The following is a 23386-nucleotide window of genomic DNA, read 5'->3' as shown; positions in this document are numbered from 1 at the left end:
GTTAGCCAGGATGGTCTCGATCTCCTGACCTCGTGATCTGCCCGTCTTGGCCTCCCAAAGTGCTGGGATTACAGGGAGATCTTTCTTTTCATTTATTGTATCTTCTTGAAGAAGCTGTGATAGCAGGAAGGGACCATGGACATATTGTAAATGTAGATTAAGTTCCCAATTTGTTTTCAAGAACTCAACTAATGGGGGGTAGCCCTGTAGGGTAGGGGTAAGGGGTCTGATGTCTCAGTGCAGTGTTCTAGTGCCCCACCCTCTGTGCAAAGCTATGATGCAAAGCTATGATGGAGCCATGCAAAGTAGAATGTTGCTAGATACATAAACATAATTTGGTCCTGCATTCTAATTCCATAGAAATACTTGGAGAAGAATATCTTTAGTCCTTGAACCTAAAGCTTTTATTTAAGAATATGCTTGTAGATGCTGGCACTCCTGATTCTTGAACCTAAACCCTGTTTAAAGTAGCCACATCACACTGGGGAAGAAACTCTTTGTATATGCCCATTCATTTTGTTGCATTGGCTTCCATCTTCCCAACAATCATGTAACAAATATCACTATGTGTGTGCTTCAGGCTGGACTCTTCCTAGTTGCTAGCTATGGTGGTAGATGAAACAGACTCAGTCACTCCCCTCAGAAGCTTACAGTTGAGCAAATGTGATAACATTGAATGAGTAATATACAATAAAGTACAAATGTAATTGTAATCAACGCTATGGAGGAAACCAACAGTGAGAAATTAGCTAGGGTAAGTAATCCACCCCCAAATATCAGCTGCTTAGCCTAATAAAAGTTGATTTATCACTCATACTCATGTCACAGTCTAGTGTGGACAGACAGTGGGGATTGGAGTTGGTGTGGGGATAGTAGGACCTGGGCTCCATTCAATCTTTCAAGGATCCATACTCTCTTCATTAGTTGGTGCTGCCATTTTGAGGGCCTCCTCCCTTCTCTGTAATCAGCAGGTTGATATCCATAAGGCAGGGTATTGATGGAGAAAGTCCTACACATGGCCTGCCAGTGGCCCATGTCAGTACTGCTGACAACATAAATCCATGATGGGCTTGGAAATGCAGTTCAGCTGGATGTCTAAAAGACTCCCAAGTTGCCTCCTGCCCCAAGGGAGAGTGGTAGTGGATAGGGAGAGTGGTAGTGGATAGGGAGAGTGATCACTTAGGGTGGTCAGAAAAGGCACCGCCCAGGAATCAGCTTAGATTAGTAGCACAGATACTGAAGTCAGACAGCCAGAGTCTCCTCCTGATTCTGCTCCTTACCAGCTGGGGACTTCAGGTTAAGTTGCCTGGTCTCTCCATGTCTCATTCTTCTCAGATGTAAAATGTGGATGACACTTGTGAGAAATCAAATGAAATAACTGGTAAAATCCTTAAGCAACATTTAGCATAGATCTGGTTGGTTCACTCTAAGTGTACCATTACTGTTAAACTATAATTGTGGCTGTCACTAGTAATAATAAGGTGAGATCTGAAGGAATTAGAATTTTAAAATTTTGAAACATTGTTGTCTAAGTTCTGTTACTATTCCCCACAAGCCATCTCAATGTAAAATTTCACCTGATCCTTTGTAACTGGCACTATAGAATCTCTTCCCCTCCCTGTCTGTCTTAGAGTCCCCATGACAGCCTACAAACAAGGAATCCAATGGGGTAGATACACGATTTTCATTTTAACTTACATTTTGCAGTAGCTGTTGTTGTTTTTCTCTCTTGTCAAATGATGTGTTCAACTACAAGCTATTCTTCAAGACTCTTTTTAGTCCTAACAATCCGTGTACCTTTCAATGGCAAATTAAAACATTGTTACGACTGCCTGAATTTTAGGATGTGGGTTTGGCAGTAGGAATCTTGAATTGGCAAATATTTTTACCCACTGACACTTATATTTAAGGCAGATGCTTACAGTTAAGGAGTAACTCATAAAACATTACTCATAACAGTAGAACACTCAGCAGCACCTCAAGTCATTACTCTGCTAACTTTTTTCTTGCATGTGCGGTAGTCCCAGCTCATACTCCTGCCATCTGTGTAGATATCTCACTATGCAGTGAGAAGTCACCATATCTACATACTTAAAAGACACCCTATAGGAAGGGCCAAAAGCATGGCTAATCTTGGTAAAACTTATTTTTTAACTTAAAAGTTTAAAGTGGAACCAGCATTTTAGATGACTAGCATAGATTACCCTCTGAATTAACCTATCTTATCTGATTTGGGGTGCTGTAACAAAACATTATAAACTGAGTGGCTTATAAACAACAGAAATTTATTTCTCACAGACGTCCAAGATCAAGGTGTTGGCAGATTTGGAGTCTAGTGAAGACTGGCTTCCTGGTTCATATATGATGCCTTATCTTTGCATGCTCACATGGTGGAAAGGACAAGGCACCTCTCTGGGACCTTTTTTTATCAGGGCAGTAATTTCACTCATGAAGGCTTTGTCCTCATTATTTAATCACCCCCAAAGGTTCTACCTCCTAATAACATCATATTGGTGATTGGGTTTCAACATGTGAATTTTACGGGATATAAACATTCAGACCATAGCAACCTCTATGTTTTCATAATTTCACCTCTGTAAAGTAGGGCTTAAAAGATATAATATTTAGTGCAAAGATTCATTGTGAGACTACTGCATGTTTCAAGTGCCCAAAAAATTGCATGGCACATAGTAAACTATACTACCTTCTATTAGAAGTCATTGCTATCCTCTGTTGTAAATAACCATTATTTTGATATTTATTTGACTGATACTTATTAGTTGTCTGTCTGATGCCAGGCATTGTACTAGCTGATGAGGGCTCAACTGGTGAACCAAAGCATTGTCTCTGCCCTCACTGAACTTGGCACTCGGCAAGGAGACTAGATGATAATATGATGTTCTCTCATGTACAGTATGAAACTGCATCATTGACAATGATAGTATGAGACTCCATTTAAGGGAATTCCACCTAAATGAGAGATTAGGAATGGTATCCTTGCAGAAGTGACTGAGGCATTGAGGGCTGGAGGATGGAGGAGGAGCTAACTTGGGCAAAAGAAAGAAAAGCCATCCATGAGAGAGAGCAGAGTATGGTTGTAGAGCTCAGCTATGGGTGAACTTTGGAGAATACTCATAGGATTGCAGCATATGAGATGAGGCATAAAAAGCAGGTCTTATAGGCCATGCCAAGAATTAGGGTTTTTAACTTATGAGCAATGAAAACCCATTTAATGAATTTTAAACAGAGAAGAGTAGGGTTACTATGACTAGATTAGATGACTAGATCTGCCTTCTGAAAAGACTGCTGTGTCTGGAGGATGAAATCTAGTGGATGTGTGTGAACCAGAATGGAGGGTCTTCTAAGACTCTGGGCCTACATGAGGAATCCACTGGGCTCAATCTGTGGGAGGTAATGGTGCAAAATGAGAAATATAGGTGGCTATGCTAAGTGCTTAGAGGATAAAATAAGTAAGACTTGGTCTTGAGTTGGACATGGAAGATGAGAAGAGGAAATGTTAAAAGAGACGCTCTAAAATTCTGATTTTCTAAATGGCACATGGAGATATTGACCGATCTAGGAAGAAACGTCATGATGTAGTTTTGTAGTTTGAATATATTTTGAAATTAATGTTAATTTCAAATTAGAATATCAATATTTGTCAAGTCAAAAACATGTATTGAGCAAGGAAGAATAGAAAAATAAATTGCCATGTATTTATCATCCTCCATGTTTTGAGTGCTTTTAGTTTTTCAGAGTTTATCCTTCTGATCAACTTCCAAGTCAGACACTGTCCTCATGGATCACATCAAAAAATGATTATAAAGATTTAGTGACTGGCCTAAGAACATACATAGGGAAGATATGTATTTCATTATAGGCTTGTATAAAACAAAAACCTACTTGGCAATTGTAAAAAACTTAAGCTCATTAACAATCTTCAAATAATTTGTAACTAAAATTATTAAAAATATTTCTGAATGGAGGCATGAAAATGTAAATCCCCTCCTTGTTCTCTTGAGCCAGTCTCTTCCAAATAAGGCAGGATCACCCTAGAGTACTTTAGAGCTGAGCAACGTGGGGAGTGACCCTCAGAAATAAGCAGGATCAGTATTAAATCATTGATGTTTCAAATGCCCTTGGAGCTCTTTTATTTCCTCCTGTCTCTCCTCAAGAGACAGTGGAGGGAGTGACATTAAAATTAACATAAGCAATGCAATTAGTGACGATGTTGTCACAAATGCATTAAAACATGCATAGAAAACCGGTAAAAGCATTTGCTTTTGGACAACCTGTTTCCAAGGATGAAAAGGAGGCTAACTTTCCGTGATATATGACTATGTATCTCTTGAAATCTTATAAGATGTATGACTTGGATACATTTTTTAAATTTACATTTAATACTTGAGCCTGGGTTTGCTCATTCCAAGTTCAGGGGAATAATTCTTACCATACATTGTTTTTAATGAGGATTAGAGGTAGTATATATTTAATACCTGACATAGAGTGAAAGTTCAATAATTATTATTGAAAAGCAAATCCTTTTTCGATATACTATGGTGAAACAAACTGCTATGGGTAAGTTTTCGTTCTGAAGAAGTTTTCCAAGTAAAACACTAACCTAGTATTCAAAAAGGAAAAGAAAAGAAGGGCCTGTAGATTTGATGTAGCGCTTCTAGGCTTTAGGAGAGTTCTGCAAGTATAGCAAATTTATCCCAGTAGGAGGGAAGGGAACAAAATAATAAATAATAATGGTTCATTATTATGCTCAGAAAGTTTATTTGACCTAGGCCCATGCTAATTTCATTTTTATCCCAATATATTTAATAAGACAATTAGGGGTCCACATATTTTAGTAAATATTATTGCCTAAAAGTTATTGACATAGTCTAGGCATTAAACTCTTATCATTTTCAAGCTCTAGATTAAGAAACTAATTATAAGGCTTTAATAGTTAAATTCTAGCTGCCAAGTTTTTGAATATTGCAGTGCCATCCATAAGGCTGAATAATGGCTTGAACTGTTGACATGGTAACTGTTTTGTTAATTGTTTGAACTGTTGACATAGTAACTGTAAGGTTATATTCAGTCTTCAAGCAGTCCTCAAGAATTGTGTTCAAATATGGCCATTGAAATCTGGGAAGCTTGTTATTAAAAGCATGACCAGCAAAGTGGTTAATTTTCCTGTGAGAAGATGTCAATTAACCCTAATAGAATTATTTTGGTGTTGATTTTGTTTAATCAAACATCAGAAAATAATTGAGCTCTGAACAAATGACTTATTGTAGAAATATGCAGGTTGGCAAGAAAGATTGGAGAGTGCATTTCAATAATGCACATATATTAACAGTAGCTTTTTTTTTTCATTAAAATGAGTAATTACCAAGGAGCCTGGCATTGAGGGCATCAACAGGATATGTGGCCCAAGACAGCTGCTTGGCTTCCCATCCAAGATAAAGTCAGATGCTCTAGAAATGTGTGCATGTTGAGGACTGAAGGGAGGGGAACCTTGCTTCTTATTTATCACCTATCAGGTCTGAAGAAGCACAGATACCAACGTGTGTACCCTATATTTATTTACAAGCACATTATCTACTATTGCTGCCTCTAGGGTGGCCAGAAGTATCTTTCAAAGCATAATTTCCTCCACTGTTTCTCAGCTCTGGATGCACATACAAACCACATAGGAAGGCTGGAAACGTACCAATGCCCAGGCTCCATCACTGACCAATGAAATGATAACCCTTCTGAGAGAATCTTGGTATGGATGTGTTTCAGAGTCTTCCAACATGTTTCTAATAAATATCCTGGCCAAAGGAGCATTGCTTTAAGCCGTCAATCATGCTACAGTATTATTTCTCAACTCTGCAAAGGCGAATGAACACAAAGAGTTTGATTGTCAAGTCTGATTTATACAAATCAGTGGTCTTACCTAGTACACGGATAGGCTAGGGCTGCCATAACAGAGTACCTCAGACTGGATGACTTAACCCCAGAAATTTATTTTCTCTCATTTCTGAAGGTTTTATGTCCAACAACAAAGTGCCATCAGCATTGGTATTTGATGAGGGCTCTCCTCTGGGCTTGCAGATGGCCTCCTTCTCATGTTGTCCCCACATGGCCTTTCCTGTCTCCTCACCGTCTTTTGTGGACACCAGTTCTATTGGATTAGGGCCCCACCTGTATGAACCTCATTTAACCTTTCTCAGCTCCTTAAAAGTGACATTTCCAAATACAGTCATATTGGGGGTTAGGAATTTAACCTATGACTTTGCAGTAGGAGGACACAACTGAATCCATAATCCCCACTATCAGGTTTTACCCTTAATTACAGAGTTTCAAATAATTGTGAGACACAGGCAAAATAGGGAGAGGCATAGAAGTACCATACCACACCTAGGTCTTTACTTCCTTTTTGGTCTACTCTGGGATAATAAATTAGATCTGTAAGTAATGTATCTAATACAAAAAAGGAAATGCAATCAAGCTACCTTTCTTCTGTTTTTCTGGAGGATGCTCCCATATCATCCTCACTCGCAGCCCCTGTGGAGAAGGGGAATGAATTGCAAGCCTGTTGCTAATCATATATTTCCCAATGGCATATGTGATAGTTCTCAGCTCACCTTTCTTTCTCCCCACTCTCATGTAGAGTGTTTTATCTTTACCACTGAGTTCTGGATGCATTCTCTGATTTTTGTTTCTCTAACACAGTGCTATTATGTTGATTAACGTTGTTGCTCCCCAGACCAACAACATTACCTGAGAGCTTGCTAAAAATTCAGAGTCTCAAGCCCACTGCAGGCCAACTGAATCCAAATCTGCATTTTAACAAGGTTCACAGTAGATTTGTTGGTACATTCAAGTTTGAGAAGCCCTGTTCTAATATCTGGAGCTTTTCCTGCTTTCAGGATCTTTGCATACATGCCCTGTTACTTCCCATGCTTGTGTTTTCACCTTTCAGATCACAGCTAAAAAATCACCTTTGCTACTTCTCTCATCTTCTACTGGAAAGGTTGCCTTCATGTAATTCTATCAGCACATTATTTATTTCCTGTTTAACACTTATTATAATACATTTTATTGTTATATTATTTTTGCCTTGGCCATCTCTTCTACTCTAAGCTCAGGAGGTCATATCCAGTTTGTTCAACAATTGTATCCTAATGGATATAATGTGGCAAATACTGCAGAGATGGCAGATAGTCCTTGAATGAATAATTAGCAAATTGTTTTTCCATAATCTGTTGCCTGTCTGTGTCTTAGTCTCCAACATTTTCTTTCTTCCTCCCTTGCTTGCACTTTATATTGCAGTTCAACTGAAACTACTTACAGACCTTCATCCTCATCACCATCTGTGAATCTAGTGCATTCATGCTTTCTTGCATTTTGTCAAGCTACTCACTGTTTCTGAATGTCTTTTTGCCATCTTGTTTCACTAAAGCACTCATATTCATCCTCAGAGTCTCTGCTCCAATATTCTAGAAAAGGATGCTTAAGGACCAACTGGGTCCCACTTATATCTTAAATTACATTGAATTTAGTGTGATTTATATGTAAATTTATACTGTGACACTGAGATCCTATTGAGGAAAAGAAAATAGGTGTTTCTCATATCTGTATTTTTATTGTTTAATATAGTGCATGGAACACAGAAGCTGCTCAGTGAATGGCCTTTGATTATGGGGTAGGAGAATTACAAGATGATGTTAGAAGGATGGGATAAAGACCACTTGTTCCTGCTACAGAATGTTGGCATGGAAGGTCCTTCCAGGACATTGTAGTACCCTTAGTAAGCATATTTTTGTTTGAGGAAAAAGCAACTTTTTATATCCCGTTAGTCCTCCAGCAGTCTTGGAAGATAATGTGAATCAGATAAACACTTTATTTGTCTCATTCTCTGAAGTTGACCTAACTTCTCACTGCAAAAAAGTAAGCAGATATGCATGTTTGGTTTAGAAGCCACTTCTCTCTTAGCTTTGTGGACTTAAAAGTTTTTGAGATAGTAGATTCTGTTTGTTAAATAGTCTAATTGAATTTTTAAATATATTCATGTAAAATAGACATCAGTACCAATGAACATACATTTCAGCAGCCTTCTGCCAAACTCCACAGGGCATGGGACAGAATTCAGTGGCAATGGGTGGTGACTTACATTGAAGTGACATGAAAGATACCAGAAAGCCTCTTACGCAAATATGTTATGCCACACCCCCTGAACGGGCAACTGAGTTTGAAATTCCAACTGCTTGAGTTGTTTTCTCGGGTTGTCTGTTAAAGAACTGATTGTCCAATTCATCACTGGATAGCACATGCTTGAAAACATTTTTGATTTATGCTTTTTGTAGGAAGCGTTAACCCATTGCCCTGTAAGATAGAGGTTGACCTTTTAGTTTTTCTTGCCAAGTGTTCACCAGGAGGAAGTATTTGGTTCAGTCTTGCTAACTTTAGCTGGAGAGAGAGTATGCCAGTCAGCGGGACGTGCATGAACAAAGGCATGGACACAATGAGCCAGTAAAAAAGCCAAAACCCATGTGAAATAATAGTTTATTGGCCGGGCGCGGTGGCTCAAGCCTGTAATCCCAGCACTTTGGGAGGCCGAGACGGGCGGATCTCGAGGTCAGGAGATTGAGACCATCCTGGCTAACACAGTGAAACCCCGTCTCTACTAAAAAATACAAAAAAACTAGCCAGGCGAAGTGGCGGGCATCTGTAGTCCCAGCTACTTGGGAGGCTGAGGCAGGAGAATGGCATAAACCCGGGAGGCGGAGCTTGCAGTGAGCCAAGATCTGGCCACTGCACTCTAGCCTGGGCGACTCTGTCTCAAAAAAAAAAAAAAAAAGTTTATTTTCCCCCTTATATTTTTTTAAAAAGGAAAAAATAAAAATACTAGCTGTAATTGACTATTACCCCTTTAAAATACTCTCGTATATAGAGTCATATTTGGTTTTTCTGTAACTCCATTTTACTGGTGAGGAAATTGACCACACAGAAGTTAAGTGAGTCGATCAAGATGATCTAGCTAGCATTGAGAGCGTTTGCAACCCAGTTCATGTTCTGTAAGTTTTGCAATGACCCCACAAGTTCTTCTAGCCCAAGAACAAAGAAAGCCTGAAAGTTGCTGCTAGAATCCCAACCAAAGTGTTAGTTAAGCAACATCACTGTTTTCTACAGTGTTATTGAAGGAACACAGATTCCAGAGAATGTTGAGAGATAGATATTACAGGAAGAAAAAGCATGGTTTGTTCTATACTCAAATGGATTAGAAAGCACTAGATTAAATCAAGGAGGCCTCGTTTTTCCTTAAGAGCAAAACATCTCAAAGTCTTCAATACACTAATATGCATCCTGCCTCCCGTGATGTGTCTGTATTGGATAGAGTGGTTTCTTTGTATCAAAAGATTATGTTCAAGGGCTAGTTTTCATTATAATGAAATGTGAGATAACTATCCTAAATAACCTGTATAAAAACAGTTTCTATCCTTTAGTTTAGAAAAGGAAAAGAAGAGATTCAAGACTTATAAAAATAGAAAGTAGGGGAATAACAGAAAAAATAATCAAAAGCCTTTCTTGCCCTAGTAAGCCATTCTTCTCCACTTACCTGGCAGAGAGCATGACTCACCCCAGGTGAGTGGGTAAAAAGCAATTTGCAAGTTGTCTTGAGTGTGAAAATCTAAGATGAATGGCTGAGCTGGTTAGAAAAGAAGATTTAGTTTCAGTGATTTAAGGATTTCGATTGTTCTTTCTTGTATAGTTTGTCATATTTAAAGCTAGTCAGATACAGAAGGCTCAAGCACAAAAGAAGAATAACAAGTGTTCAAAGGCATAAAAGAAGACATTTTTTTTTTCTCTAAGGATTTATCCTTTTATATCCTAATCCTAAAAGTTCTTTCTTAGGATAGAATATGCCCCAGGTTCCATATTTCTTTTCAGCTCTGTAGGGGATTATACAAAATAGATAATAGCCCCACTTTTCAAAGTGTAAGTACAGGGAAGAGAAAGATAGCACAAATGAAATGCTAAGAGATTTCAAACAAGGGAAAGGCCATTTCTAACTTGAAGGTATCAGGAAAGATTTGGGACATTTAAGATAATGGCAGAAGAATTAAGGGGAAAAATGACAGCTGAAAGGTTACGTGTAAATAAAATAATATAAATAGGGACTCTGGTATTAAAGGGAAGCCCAATCACTGCCCTTTGTTAGAAGAGGCCAATGAAACTGGAGTGGAGGTTCAGGGATCTGCTTTGGAGTAACGTGAACAATCAAAGGAAAAGTCTGCACTGCCTCAGGTGGGCAATGGAGACATTTAAGGTTTTAATCCAGGATGTAGTAAACTCACACTTGCCTTCCAAGAAGGCACTCTGGCAACTTCAGACAAACAGTCCTTGTGAACTGCTGTTTTTAGGTACAGATGAACATTAGGAAACACCACTGATGTGGTCTCTGACCTCCTGGGCTTACATTCAGGTGGAGGGAGATGGACACAGAAGTCAACACCCATATGTTTGATTTAAGCCAGCCATTATTATGAAGAGAAATAAAGCAGAGTAAAGGAGTAAGAAACAAGGAAGGGAAGACCCCAAATCAGAGAGAGCAATTAAGTGGACCCAGTAAGGATGACTTTAATAGATGGTCATCATTGGGGACAAAGAAGAAAAGGGTTTGTGGGAGAAAACGGGAACAAACTTTCACAATTGTTATTCTCCAAAGGGAGCAAGGTATAGAGTTAAAGATGAATGTATTGTCATTAGTAATAATTTTAATAGACAGAACTCATCAAACTTTTACCATGTGTCAGACAACATGTCCTTTTTCAATAAGTGTAGGAAGTAATTATTACTGTCTCCATTTCACGGATGAAAAAGTGAGGTTTCAAGAGCTTAAATAACTTGGCCAAGATCACCCTGCTAGGATTTGAACCCATGATCATCTATCTGATTCCAATGTTCATGTTATTATCTACTCTAATCCATCAAGACAGGCTGAAGTGTGTATGGAGAGATCTAGAAAAAGGGAAGGAAGTTGATGTGTTCAGTTTTACATCTCCAGGGTCTGAAAAGCCACTATGACATTAAATACTGGCAATATTCAGCTGGAAGAATTGAAGCTCAAGAGAGAGAGGAGGGATGGGAATATTCATCTTAAAGTTCTTTGCATGAAATATATTGATCATTGGAGCCATAGTTAATGATTTAGGTAACTGCCATGTCTCAGGCATCATGCTGTTCCTTATACATGTCATCTTATTTAGTCTTCCTACCTAATAAACTAAGGGAACTGAGATTCCATATCTTCTACTTGCTTATAGCCATACTTTCTGGAGGTGATGGAACTAGGCTTTGAACCCAGGACAGCCTGACTTCCTAACTCATACTCTTTCTATTTCGAGCTGTACCTAAGCCTACTGAAGGAGAGTATTCAGAGAGGTAAGGGACTATTGAAATCATGTTCTGTCCTTGGCTGCAGGTTGCACATGACTTGTTTTTCTCCTGTTTCATAATGTGCTAATTGTGTTCATTTGTCCTCTACCTAGCAATTGAGTGCTCCATATTTAATTCTCTTTCTTCCTTTAAGAAAATGCCAAGGACATTTCAACTGCAAACATTCATTTTATACATAGATATGCATTAAATGACCAGAAAACTGATGAGAATCACAAAAGTAATTATGGATCTTTTCATCACTTCTAATTACACTTCAACTCAAATTTTGAGTATAGAAAAATCACTTCTAAAAGAGCGGTCAGTCTGTTCTTTCCTTCACACCGTCATTTATCCATTTAATCCAACAATGCCACTGCATTTCTTCCCAGATACTGAATTGCAATAGTGGATAAAGAGATTGGAGGCTGTGCTCTCATGCAGCATACACACATTAGTTGGGAAAATAGACTTGAATCGAGTATCATCTTTGCATAATTACAAATTGTAATGACAAAGTGCTGTGAAGAGGTATCTTTATGAATTAATGAAACAGTGTTCATTCCAGTAGGTATAGGCACTTCCTGAACAAAACTTAGGTAAGCCTAAGGGTTATTGAGCAGTATATTGTGACATGAAAGCCACTGTGGGACAGGAAACTTCACAGAATTCAGATAAAGCCAGGACAGTGAAGCCAGCTGATGGATATCTCTGCCAGACTGTGCACAGTTATATGGGAGGTGTGAGAGCAATGAAAAGTCATTGATGATATTAACCAAAAGGATGACATGATTAGACCTGCATGAAAAGTCACTGATCATATTAACCAAAAGGATGACATGATTAGACCTGCACATTAAAAGGATAGTGCTGGATATCGTGCAATAATTTTCTTAGGAGAAGACCAGCAGGAAAGGGAGATGAGGAAACTGGACAGAAAGCTTTCGCTGAAGAGCGTATGGTAGCAAAGATCAGAAAGGAGGATTCAACTCTCTAAGGAAGTAACCTTTATCTGTTTTGTTCCTGGCAACTCAACCAGGTCCAGAACTCAGTAAGTACTTCGTATGTAGTTTTTTTGATGATATAAATCATTTATTGCATGACATAAAACTGACATACGTTTTTTTGGTAATTTAAATATGTGTGGTTAAGGGAAAGGGAAATATCAAAGATGACCCTAACTTCTGGCTTATGAATAGATAAAGCTACCATACACTAAGGATTTGTATTTCTGCTTTCTTTGGATCTGAATCAGCTGCTTTTTTTCTGTAAAAGACCAGATAGTAAATACTTTAGGCTTTTCTGGCTATGGATTCCCAATTATTCAATTCTACCATTGTTTCAGCATAAAAGCAGCCAAAAATAATGTGTACATCAATGAATGTGGATGTGTTTCCATAAAACTATTTTCAGAATAGGCCATGGATGGGTTCTGACCCATAGGCCAGCTTGGCAGCCCCTGGTACAGATTATGTGTCCAGTTTTGAACACATTTAATTTGAAATAAATTTAAAATAAGAACCCAACTCATTCTTTTTCATTGAGAGATTCATGTGAATTATGTTTACATTATAATTATTCTTAAATTCAGGCTTTTAAAAAAGTATTTTCAAATGTATTTAATAATTAGAATAAAACATGTCTATCCTTGATTGTTAAACATCTTTTAGGAAACCATCACAGAGCAAGAAGAAATAGGAGGTCATTTGCAGTTAGCAAATAAATTGTTTACAAGGAGATGGCTTCTCTACTGGCAGAACTATTTCAGAAAGGGATAACTTGTGACACTGAATTTAAAAAAAAGATAGCTAACTGGTATCAGCAGATGCATATTGTTTGGCAATCTGAGAATATGGTATTTTTTAAAAAGGCATAGAAGTTGTTAAAAAAAATTCTGAAGATTTCCCATAAGGCTGTTCTGATTCTTCCAGAAAAAAAGAAAAAAAAAAATTCTGAAATCAAGTAAATTGGGTCTGTTTTACTTAAGGGTATAGAAAGATTTCACAAAGACAGACCTAGATTTACTTTTGTGGCTAACTATTCAATTTGGGAGTTTTGAAATCTGCAAACTTAAGATAAGAACCTTCCTCATAATTTTTTTGTTTTTGAGGATAATGCAAGCATTAAAATAGTAAATACAGGTCATTTAGGGAGAAATACAATGAAATCCGTTCTTGATATATAATTTAACAAACTTGTGTTCCATTAGACTTGGTTCTTTGGGGTGGGGAAAAAATGTTTCTTTTACCCACTAACTTCATTTGTTTATATGTCCAGCTTCTGTAGGCATTTTAAGTTGTTTAACCAATGACATTATGAAACTTAAGCCTAAAGACCTTCCTGACTGTGAAAATTTGTGATTCCACTACAACATTGTATGTTTCCATTATAATATCATAATAGAGTATAACTAAGCATTTTAGGTGCCCCATTCAGACTTTTAAAAAGAGGCAGTGTTACTGAACCAACCTTGGGGCTTCCCACCCAGTGCAGCAAAGCCAAACAATGACATTGTGATTTGCATAGAAAGTAAGGTGTGTATTGCTGGGCACCAAGCGAGGAGAAGTTTCAGCAAATGTTTTGAGACCCAAACTTGACCAGGGGCGGGAGCAGGAGCTCATGCCTTTAATCTCAGCACTTTGGGAGTCCAAGGTGGGTGGATTGTTTGAGGCCAGGAGTTCCAGACCAGCCTTGCCAACATGGTGAAAACCCATCTCTCCTAAAAATACAAAAATTAGCTGGGCATGGTGGAGCATGCCTGTACTCCCAGCTACTGGGGAGGACTGAGGCACAAAAATTGCTTGAACCTGGGAGGCAGAGGTTGCAGTGAGCCCAGTTCATGCCACAGCACTCCAGCCTGGGTGGCAGAGTGAGACTCCATCTCAAAAAAAAAAAAAAAAAAAAAAGACCCAACTCCAGGATGACTTATATGCAAGGGTTTTTAAGGGCAGGGGTGAGAGGGTTTTCAAAATGAGTTGAGGGCGGGGGCATTCTGGGAACTTTCGTGTTCATTTTCCAGTTCCAGTTTGTGTGAGGTCTGCATGACAGCAATCAGCATTTTTCTTTTTTTTTTTTTTTTTTTTTTTTTTTTTTTTTTTTTTTTTTTTTTTTTTTTTTTGAGACGGAGTCTTGCTCTGTAGCCCGGGCTGGACTGCAGTGGCCGGATCTCAGCTCACTGCAAGCTCCGCCTCCCGGGTTTACGCCATTCTCCTGCCTCAGCCTCCGGAGTAGCTGGGACTACAGGCGCCCGCCACCTCGCCCGGCTAGTTTTTTGTATTTTTAGTAGAGACGGGGTTTCACCGTGTTAGCCAGGATGGTCTCGATCTCCTGACCTCGTGATCCGCCCGTCTCGGCCTCCCAAAGTGCTGGGATTACAGGCTTGAGCCACCGCGCCCGGCCGCAATCAGCATTTTTCATCTAGCAGGGGGTCTCAGTTTATGAAAACAAATCAGGAACATACGTCAAGATGTTATCTTTAGTTTACATCGGGAACCAAACATCTCATGACCCTGACTTACTTGGGTGGTTATTGTTATCTTCTTGCTTAGTAAGTTATTCATTCACTTCCCTAATTGCTGGTGGCAGGGCTAGCTAGGTACCTGGAATTTCCCTTGATGGGGCTCAGAATTTTTCTTTATTTCTATGCTGGGAAACTGAGGGCCTTGTGTCATCTCAATAGTGCATCACAAGATGAAGAATTAAAGACCAGATACATTAGTCTGTTTTCACACTGCTGACAAAGACATACCTGAGACTGGGCAATTTACAAAAGAAAGAGCTTTATTGGATTTACACTTCCATGTGGCTGAGGAGGCCTCACGATCATGGCAGAAGGTGAAAGGCGAGGAAGAGTAAGTCACATCTTACAAAGGTGGCGGCAGGCAAAGAGAGAGCTTGTGCAGGGGAAGTTTCATTTTTAAAGCCATCAGATCTCATGAGACTAATCCACTGTCACAAGAACAGCACAGGAAAGAACCCCAACCAAAATTCAATCACCTCCCACCAAGTTTGTCCCACAAGACATGGAAATTGTGGGGGTTACAATTCAAAATGAGATTTGGGTGGGGATACAGCCAAACCATATCATTTCCACCCCTGGTCCCTACCAAATCTCATGTGCTCACATTCCAAAACCAATCATGCCTTCCCAACAGACCCCCAAGGTCTTAAATCATTTCAGCATTAACTCAAAAGTCCACAGTCCAACATTTCATCTGAGACAAGACAAGTCTCTTCTGTTTATGAGCCTGTAAAATAAAATTTTAAAAAGTTAGTTACTTCTTAGATACAATGGGGATACAGCCATTGGGTAAGTACAGCCATTCCACATGGGAGAAATTGGTCGAAACAAGGTCCCCATGTAAGTCCAAAACCCAGCAGGGCAGTGAAATCTTAAAGCTCCAAAATGAGCTCCTTTTACTACATGTCTCACATCCAGGTCATGCTGATGCAAAAGGTCGGTTCCCACGGCCTTAGGCAGCTCCACCCCTGTGGCTTTGCAGGGTATAGCCTTCCTCCCGGCTGCTTTCATGGGCTGGCATTGAGGGTCTGTGGCTTTTGCAGGCACATGGTACAAGTTGTCAGGGGATCTACCATTCTGGGGTCTGAAGGATGCTGGTGGCCCTTTTCTCACAGCCCCGCTAGGTGGTGCCTCAATAGGGAATCTGTTTGGGGGCTCCCACCTCACATTTCCCTTCCGCACTGCTCTAGCAGATGTTCTCCATGAGAGCCCTGCCTCTGCAGCAAAATTCTATCTGGACATCCAGGAGTTTCCATACATCCTCTGAAATCTAGGCAGAGGTTCCCAAACCTCAGTTCTTGACTTCTGTGTACCCACAGGCTCAATACCCCATGGAAGCTACCAAGGCTTGGGGCTTGCACCCTTTGAAGCCATGGCCTGAACCGTACCTTGGTACCTTTTAGTCATGGCTGGAAAAGCTGGGACTGCAGCGCTCCAATTCCCTAGGCTTCACACAGCATGGGGATCTTGGACCTGGCCCACGAAACCACTTTTTCCTCGTAGGCCTCCAGTCCTGTGATGGGAAGGTCTGCTATGAAGACCTCTGACATGCCCTGGAGACATTTTCCCCATTGTCTTGGGGATTAATGTTCAGCTCCTTGTTACTTATGAAAATTTCTTCAGCTGGCTTGGATTTTTCCTCAGAAAATGCGATTTTCTTTTTTATTGCATTGCCAGGCTGCAAATTTTCCACACTTCTGTGTTCTGCTTCCCCTATAAAACTGAATGCCTTTAACAGCACCCAAGTCACTTCTTGAATGCTTTGTGGCTTAGAAATTTCTTCTGCCAGATACCCTAAATCATCTCTCTCAAGTTCAAAGTTCTCTAGGGCAGCGGAAAAATGCCACCATTCTATTTGGTAAACCATAAGAATCACCCTTGCTCCAGTTCCCAACAAGTTCTTCATCTCCATCTGAGACCTCCTCAGCCTGGATTTCATTGCCCGTATCATTATCATCATTTTGATCAAAGTCATTCAACAAGTCTCTAGGGAGTTCCAAACTGTCTCACATTTTCCTGTCTTCTTCTGAGCCCTCCAAACTGTTCCAACCTCTGCCTGTTACCCAATTCTGAAGTCACTTCCACATTTTTGGATATCTTTTCAGCAGTGCCCCACTCTACTGGTACCAGTTTACTGTATTAGTTTGTTTTCATGTTACTGATTGATAGAGACATACCCGAGACTGGGCAATTTACAAAAGAAAGAGGTTTATTGAACTTACAGTTTCACATGGCTGAGGAGGCCTCGCAATCATGGCTGACTGTGAAATGCAAGGAGGAGCAAGTCATTTCTTACATGGATGGTAGTAGGCAAAGAGAGAGCTTGTGCAGGGAAACTTCCATTTTTAAAACCATCAGATCTCATGAGACTCATTCACTATCATGAGAACAGTGCAGGAAAGACTCCCCCCAATAATTCAATCACCTCCCACCAAGTTCCTCCCGTGACTCATGGGAACTGTGGGAGTTACAATTCACGATGAGATCTGGGTGGGGGCACAGTCAAATCATATCACCAGATAAGTGGTTTTGTAGTCACTATTTCACTTAACAAAACAAAGATTTTCTTCTGCATCCCAGCCTTTTGGAGATTTTAGTTCAGTGGTTCCCAAATTTGTCCACATACTGAAATCACCTGAGAAACTTTGAAACACACCAATGCCTATTTCTTGCCCCTCATAGATTGTAATTTAATTTATCCAGGGTATGGTACAGGTTCTGAAATTTTTAGAAGATCCCCAAGTAATTCAAATGTATAATCAAATTAGGAATTACTGCTTCAATTCAAAGTTGAGCCTCAGAAACCTTAGGGAAGTCTCCCGTCTAGGATCCCCTGGGGCTTTGCAGTGAAATACAGTTCTGGATCCTTCCATGGAAGCCCAGGGTCTGCTGCAGTTAAAAAAATTCTAATAATGCTGGCTGGGCGCAGTGTCTCATGCCTGTAATCCCAGCACTTTGGGAGGCCAAGGCGGACGAATCATGAGGTCAAGAGATTGAGACCATCCTGGCTAACACAGAGAAACCCCGTCTCTACTAAAAAAATGCAAAAAAATTAGCTGGGTATGGTGGCGGGTGCCTGTAGTCCTAGCTACTCGGGAGGCTGAGGCAGGAGAATGGTGTGAACCCGGGAGGCGTAGCTTGCAGTGAGCTGAGATCGTGCCACTGCACTCCAGCCTGGGTGACAGAGTGAGACTCCATCTCAAAGAAAAAAAAAAATTATAATAATGCTGTGTACAATTCTTTCTACCTGGAGTACATTTAAAAAATGATGATTTTTATAATTATAAATTTTGAATAAGTAGAATGTGAATTGGCAATGTTTTTAATTGTAATATAGAGTCCCTAAATTCTGTTCACTGTCTAGTCATGCTACTTAATGTTCAAAATATGGGCTGAGGTTAAAAATGTCTTGAGGTGCTGCAGAACTCCTTGTCAAGCACTTGCTAACTCCTCTACCTCACTCCTCTTCATCAGAACCAAAACCTGGCTCTTTCCTAGTATTGAAAATTCAACATTCCTATGAATTTTTCCTAAAAAGCTTTTTTTCTATAAATTAGACAGGACAAAATGTATTTTAATGAACAAATGGCATTTTAATAAGAAAGTTCTTTTTTTAAATTAGCTCATTCTATTAAGGTTCTAACAAGTAAAAATAATATTGCAGAGAATTATGCAATAAAAGCACCAGCCAGCTTGGTCTATGGAGTAAGCTTTGGAAATATGCAAATGGAATTTCACCAAGAAATATATCCCTGAAGTGATAAAATTTTCTTTTAGATAGAGTGTGTCTGCGTAGGGAGAGGAACAGATCTCTTCTCCATAAAAATGGATGCCCTGAATGGTGTTTATAACTATCTCTTTGGTTTTTGTGTTTGGCAGTAAGACAGCAACTAATTTAGTTTTATTTTAAAATTCCAGTGATTATAAGGTCTGCACATTCCTTGTGGAGTAGCTTTGTCTCTCTACTAGAGCCAGACACCATTTTTTCCCCTAACATGTGTGCTAGAAAACTTTAGCTGGTGGTGCTTTTTCTGTATTCTGTCTGAGTCAGAAGCAATGGAGTCAAAACTTATTTTCTGAATTCAGTACTTTACCACACCTTTTTCTGAGCATTCTCAGGAGACAAAGACAAAAACTTCCATTTCTTTCTAGAGTTGCCTACTATCCATGTAAGAACTTGAATTATTGGTGAATTTTTCTGATACACTCAGAAGGTTTTCATGTACCAAATGCATAAATAAGAGAAAATGTATTAGATGGAATGCTTGACAACAATTAGTAGATGGCCCATGGAGAACTGGTTAACCATTAAAGACAGTTGGTGACATAATTTTGCCTTCAGAGGTGTAAATTATTTTTAGTCTGTCTTTCTGTCTTCTTTATTTTTATGCTATTGTTAACTTAAAAAAAGAAACTCAGACAGACACGCTGTCTGGAACAAAAGATTTCATTTGGGAAGAGCAAAGGGTTGTAACCCGGGGTGTGCAGCACACCCAAGCAAAATTAAGACAAAGGAAAGACACCCACACAAATTGCTTTGAAAGAAAGGTCACTGGTCTCAGAAACTCACTACAGGAGTTGTCATTAGTTCACCAGGGGAGGTAGTCATTGGTAGGCCATCCTCAGCATATGAGCTGTGTGTCTTAGGCTTTTTTAATTTTTTCTTTTGGAGACGGAGTCTTGCTATGTTGCCCAGGTTGGAGTGCAGAGGTGCAATATCGGCTTACTGCAACCTCTGCCTCCCAGGTTCAAGCAATTCTCCTGCCTCAGCCTCCTGACTGGCTGGGATTACAGGCGCCTGCCACCATGCCAGGCTAATTTTTGTAGTTTTAGTGGAGACAGGGTTTCACCATGTTGACCAGGCTGGTCTTGAATTCCTGACCTCGTGATCCACCTGCCCCAGCCTCCCAAAGTGCTGGGATTACAGGCGTGAGCCACTGTGCCCAGCCAGCTTGTCTTTTTCTTGTTGAAAAATGGCTACTATAGCTCCAACCATCATGTATGCACAAATCAAAGTTCAAAGGCTGAAGGCAGTGTGGAAGTGAGAAGTACAAAATAGAGTCACATGTCAAAACACTAACCAAAATAGAGTTAGTGAGGGCCATAACAAAGAAGCTGACATACTTGCATCCCTGAATGTCTTGCTCATAGCTTGCAAACAGCAAGAAGAGCTTCTCACAGGAATTTTCTCTGGCCTACAGTATTTCAGATAAGAACCTCAGATCAGGACAGTTGCCTACCAATGACTACCTCCCCCGGTGAACTAATGACAACTCCTGTAGTGAGTTTCTGAGACCAGTGACCTTTCTTTCAAAGCAATTTGTGTGGGTGTCTTTCCTTTGTCTTAATTTTGCTTGGGTGTGCTGCACACCCCGGGTTACAACCCTTTGCTCTTCCCAAATGAAATCTTTTGTTCCAGACAGCGTGTCTGTCTGAGTTTCTTTTTTTAAGTTAACAATAGCATATTCGTTCTTTGTTCCACTTGTATAAGAATGAAACTAGGACTCTACAAGCAACTTATTTTTGCTTTCTTTGACCAGAACTGCATAATTTGCTCTTTGCCTAAACTATTGATCCATTTATCTATGCAATCTATTTGCCATGTATAGTGTCAGTTTTTGCTATGAGATGGAGATGTAAAGTTCTGTTCTCTTGCCAAAAGCTAGGATCTCAAGAGCCTTTCCCCAGGAGCCACCTACTAAGCAGACCAGGTACCCTAAAGCCATAAACCTTGGATGTCCAGGGGGAAAATGCATCTTTATGGAGAAATGTAAACTTGCATCTTCTAATGAAGAAGATGATAAACACGTCAGTCTTTTTCTTAATCTTTCTGCACCTTACATCTGGCTTTCCAGCTAACTGAAACACAGTTTTTTTGCAGAGTTTAGGAGAAACTTGAAATTTACATTCCTGTTAGCCTTCTTGAAAAGTAAACTGACATTAGACTTGATTTTCATAGCATTAAATAATTATCTCCCTTTAAAATAGATACCCATGGGCATTTGCAGCTGATTGTTTCTTATGAAACAAGGCAGCGTATCTGTGTGGATGGGTGTAGATATATACAAATGATACACATCATATTAACAAAATTCTCATTTACTAGAGCTTTTAAAGGTTAATCAGTACCTTCATGGAACACAGATTATATTTTCAATAATGATTTTTGTTAGCAAAGGGAGTAAATGAGACTTTTGTCCATCTGGAGCGGGAGGAATCTTTGTTGGTTTAACATATACAATTAAATTGAGTTGAAACCTGCTTTAAACGAAAACTGAAAACAAATGAAGTGATCAGTCAGTGTGATGTCCATGGTTACAGCTCTTGTATATATTTGGATAAGTTGAGAAAATAAAAAGCTGTGCAGCATTGCCAGGTATTTTATTTTATTCCAAGGGAAAAATAATGAGTTGGCAGCATTTGAAACTGGCTGTAAAGTATTACATATGATGATAATTTGTTTATATATTTGTAGGAGCCCTACATTTATTCCTATAAAGTTTAATTGTGTGGAACATTAGTAACCGCTAATGTTGAAATGAAGCAAATGTATTTATCTTTGTTGTATTAATACCAGCAATTTTTTTAGTTTCCAACTCTTGAAATTTGACATTTGTAAAGTTAATGCATATCTTTCTCTCCTGTCATAAGTTATTTCCCTAATTTTATGACTTTGAGATGGCTTCCAGTGACTTATTGTCTCAAAAATTATCATATTGAGAAAGAGAAGATTGTGCTTTATAGTAAGTGATTTATTAGTGCTGACTTGGGTTTTGTGCTTGGTAAAATAAGTTCACACTAGAGTCATCTGAAGATGCTTGGGTCTCTGGTTAAAGTTTAAATTCAACCATTAAAAGGTTATGCTGTTTTACCAAGTTTAACTCCTGAGCCATTTGTTTTTCTGAGTTAGCTACATCCAATTCAGAATTTGAATGTAGTTCACATTCAAGCATTGATGGAAGAATCACTCTCTGCTATGCATTTCATTCAGTATATTAACACAACACTGAAATTCCAATATGCAATATATTATTTATCTTTTGCCTTTATCTCTTAAAATTATGCACTTGAAAACATGTCTCAGACTTTCCAGTATCTTTCTAGTCTATTGTTTAGTTCAATTGTATTAAAAATTCAATTAACTACTTATGGGGAAAATCAGTCTTAATTGTTAATTGGAATTATTCTGTATAATAACTTGCAGAGGTAGTACATCTTTTGTGACTTGTGAATACTAAAACTATTTCATGCATATATTGCTCAGGACTCTTGGTTGCAAGTAATAATAATAAAGTTCAAAGTATTTTAAAATAGATAAATTTATTGGCTTACATAATGTCATAGTCTAGGAAAATTCTTGCTTCAGGGATAACTATATCCAGGAGCTCAAACAAGCTCACCAGTGATCTTTGTCTTTCCACTTAACTTCCCTCTATGTTAGCTTCTGTCTCTAATAAACTCCTTCTTTTAGCCATCAGCACTAGCCACCTTATACCGTAGAAACTCTGAGTCCAGTGAAAACAAATATTTTTATCCTATGTGACCTCAGAAATAGTCATGAAATTAAATTCTATGACCTGGGACATAATTATGCCATCTCTGACCCAATATCTGTGGCTAGGAGGTTGGAATGTATCAGTAGTTGACTAATGTGGTTCCTGAACAATCCTCAGCAGCATCACCTGGGATCTTGTTAAAAATGCATATTCCTGGCCAGGCACAGTGACTCACACCTGTAATCCCAGCACTTTGGGAGGCCAAGGCAGGCAGATCATGGGGTCAGGAGATCGAGACCATCCTGGCTAACACGGTGAAACCCCGTCTCTACTAAAAATACAAAAACTTAGCCAGGCGTGGTGGCGGGCACCTGTAGTCAGCTACTCGGGAGGCTGAGGCAGGAGAATGGCGTGAACCTGGGAGTTGGAGCTTGCAGTGAGCCGAGATCGCGCCACTGCACTCCAGCCTGGGTAACAGAGTGAGACTCCATCTCAAAAAAAAAAAAAAAAAAAACCATATTCCTCAGGCCACATCCCAGATCCAATGAATCAGAAAATCTTGCAGACTCTATTGTAACAAGTCCATATGATTGTGATGCATTCTTAATTTTGAGAACCACTACAATATACTAATTGGTTAGGCCTGGGTCATGTGCACAACCCAAGAGCTTCAGTGTAAGTTCAACTGCACAGAAAGCATATGGAAAAGAAATCTAAGGAACTGATACCAGGGAAGAGAAAGAGCAGATGCTGTGCTGGCAAAGAGGAGAGATGCCTACTCTAATGAGATTTCCACCCAATAGTAAAGTTTCCTGTTGTTTCTAATGCCATTATTTCTCAGAACACTGCTGGTTATGTTGCCCTCCAGAAAACCAGTGTTTCAATTAAGCAAATACATTCTCCTCTAGGATAGTCTAAATGTCATCTGCAAATGGGGGATGGCCAACCTTGA

General features: G+C 39.3%; 1 protein-coding gene across 3 annotated transcripts in view; it reads left to right on the top strand.

Annotated features, from left to right (window-relative positions):
- The window catches only part of GRM7 (glutamate metabotropic receptor 7), an 899796-nt gene that overhangs the window by 709535 nt on the left and 166875 nt on the right, over positions 1–23386 (top strand). The window lies entirely within an intron of this gene.

Source organism: Chlorocebus sabaeus, chromosome 22, assembly GCF_047675955.1.
Source record: "Chlorocebus sabaeus isolate Y175 chromosome 22, mChlSab1.0.hap1, whole genome shotgun sequence".
NCBI lineage: Eukaryota > Metazoa > Chordata > Mammalia > Primates > Cercopithecidae > Chlorocebus > Chlorocebus sabaeus.
This window is presented reverse-complemented; position numbering and strand designations above follow the sequence as displayed.